This window comes from Triticum urartu, chromosome 5 (genome assembly GCF_003073215.2).
Source record: "Triticum urartu cultivar G1812 chromosome 5, Tu2.1, whole genome shotgun sequence".
Taxonomy (NCBI): Eukaryota; Viridiplantae; Streptophyta; class Magnoliopsida; order Poales; family Poaceae; genus Triticum; species Triticum urartu.
In genome coordinates, this window is record NC_053026.1 from 247038229 (window position 1) to 247041451 (window position 3223).

Consider the following 3223-nt stretch of genomic DNA (forward strand, 5'->3'; position numbering starts at 1 on the left):
AACCTAGCAATAGGGGTGGTCTTTCTTTATTTGGTTCCGTAGTCGGACCTTGATTGTATCCTGGTTGATGTAATGTTATATTTATGTATTGTGTGAAGTGGCGATTGTAAGCCAACTCTTTATCTCTTTCTTATTCAGTACATGGGATGTGTAAAGATTACCCCTCTTGCGACATGCCTACAATGCGGTTATGCCTCTAAGTCGTGCTCCGACACGTGGGAGATATAGCCGCATCGTGGGTGTTACATAAGTTCTCCAATAACAACTAAACCTCTCTGTCTTTCCCGAGCTTCTTCCGAGTTTGGTCCAGCCCAAATCCTCTCAAATTATTTCTTCAAGTTTTTAATACGCCGGGCTTTTGGGTATATCATGATCCCATTCATGAAGATCTTCATGAACTACCTTGGTCCGATCGGCGAGTGAAGGACCAATCCCCGTCGCTTTTGCTTAATCCCAGGCAGATTTAACCACTTCATTAATAATTTCCTCCTCTAACCAACGTGCCTAGAAGTGGCGAACACCAATTAAGAACAGTATAACCGCACCCAATCCTTGCCCTCACAGCGATTTGCGTTTTCGACTGTTCATTTTCGGGATCTGGGCGTTTCTGGTCGTTCGATCTGATGTCTACTGCCATCTCTCGCGCATCTGTTAAATAGTGGCTCAGCTGTCCTAATGGGCTGGTGCTCCGGAGGCCGAAACCGCGCCCTCTGGTTAAATGGGCCTGTTTTCTCAGCCCACAGAGAGTCCAAAACGACCGCTGAGGGGATCCAGCCGAGGCATCGATCCAATATCCCTGGCCTCTCCGCTTCTCTCCATTCCACCCCGACCTCCGCGACACCGGTTGCGCCGCTCTCGTCTCCGGCCGGCCGCCGCCGACTTCTTTACCCTTAAGATTCCAACAGGGAGGGAATCCACTCTCAGATCGGTTGAGGCTCTACACCACTAGGAACCGAACCAGATTTTTCCTTCGTGTCGCGCCATTACTGGATCCAATCTTGCTTGAGCACCCAGACGCTGGGAATGATGAGCTCCTCCTCGATCCACAACCCAAAACCGAGATTGTTCTTTTGGATCCACTATGCAAGGACCTCCTCTAGGCGGCTCAGAGTCAGAGGGGGGGGGTGACATGGACACAAGGAGAAGGATGCGTTGTCGTCCTCTTGTACCGAGACACCGGTGGACGATGACATGGTGACCGCGATGAAGTTCCAATCGTCCACGGTGAGATTTCGGTAATCACTTATGTACCATGATTTTTTCATGGATTCAGTTTTGAGATCTGGTGGACGGTGACATGGTGACCGCGATGAAGTTCCAATCGTCCATGGTGAGATTTCGGTAATCACTTATGTACCACGATTTTTTCATGGATTCAATTTTGAGATTGGATCCAAATTTCACTCTAGAGGATCGAGGGACACACGCACAGAGGACCCGCCGATCTACAACGATCCAGCCCCGATGCGACGCGGGATTGAGCCAAGGCGAGTCTCGCGCAAGGATCGACCGGAGGCCCGGGATCCGGCTTCAGTCGATGCGCTTGATGGCTTGAGGTGAAATGATTCCTCCGTCTTCGCCCAGTCGCCCCCTTCTCCAACCTCCCAGCTCGTTCCCGTGTCTTTCTTCAGGCAGGTGAGATCCTGGTTCCCCTTCTGGTCTCCTAGATTTTCTGATGTTGCTGTGATACGTTGGCTAGGCGTACATGATGTTCTTGTGGTCTTCCCTTGATTTCTTCAGCCAAGTGAGCTCTTGTTGTACCTGCCAGACAGTGTTTGTACAGAACGCCTAGGCGTGCTTAGGCGACGATTAAACGTGCTAGGTGTGAGTCAGTGTCAAAACATGCAATTAGGGCCTAGCAGTTTTTTGAAATTTGGCACTTCATAATATGCTACACCTTCTCCTTGTGTTCGAATACTGACAGAACTCCTACTGGAAACATGATGATGGCGAACCCCAATTTTTTGAGAAGAACTATGTAAAGAAAGTGTTGAACATAAATATGCAATCTACTATAGTGGTAGTGTTTCTTTTCTTATAGTGGGTGATATGCCTTTTTTTCCCTTATATGAATCTCAGCATTCGGGAGCATGCACGTACAAATTATATTTGACATGTGTGTTTTCCACAGTTTCAGTGAAAGCTTGATGGTGTTGCACCTTCAAGTGTTGGTGATTGCTATGCATCCACTAAATCAACTAAAATTCCTATTGATTTTGTAGCCCATGTCGTGGTAACTCTTCTCATTGCTTTCATATAATTTTAAATTTGTAATGTACGACCAAGTGCGGCCCTATTAACCTTCTACAATAATTATCATGTTCTAGAATCATGTTCCAGTTTATAAGACGTTATAAAAATCTTGATAGGTGCTTGGGCCAGAGGCCTTGGGACATGTGTCACCTGCACATACTTCGCCTGACTACAGCGGCCAGAAATCTGGGATAACCCGACAAATAATCAAATTTGAGTATGTGAAGTGAAATGGAAGTAGTGTTCCACTTATAATAGAAATGTTCATTTATGCTTATGTAAATATATTCTTATTATTCTACCTAATTTCACCGAAAGACATCTCATTTATGGTATTTAGTATATCAGTTACTTGATTTCCTAACTAACTAAAATCCTTGTTAGCACTCTTCTCTGTGAGTGTGATGCACTCCTTATAAGAAATGTCTAGGTGTATCAGGCCTGCCTAATTCTTCTTTGGTGCGGAACATGGCGGCACTTGTAGAGAGGCATGTGAACATTTCATTAATGCATCATGTATGCAATCTATAATGATAATTTATGCCTACTGTTGCATGTTTATTTTTGCTGCGCCTTATTATCAGTCTCGGCAATTTGAATTGGTCTTATTTGCTGAGTACATTGATGTGTATGTTCTCATACCAAGCCAATTTATATATGTGAACCTTTCTTTTTAATCTAAGTATATATATGAGATTTTTATTGATTATTAACTAATATAAGGTTATGTTTGTACAATTATATTATATTTTAGGTGTCCATATATTTACAAAAAATCCTACAATTAATCATAAAAATAGACGGGCGCGGCAACGCGCGCCATCAATGATCTAGTAGTACTGGTAAAGCGCACTCCTTCATCATACTCCGTGTCCAAACTTGAAACAAAATCACATTGTTTATTTATACTGATCCGTGTCCAAACTTTTTTCCTACGCATTATATTACCGCGGTCACTTCGCCATCGAAA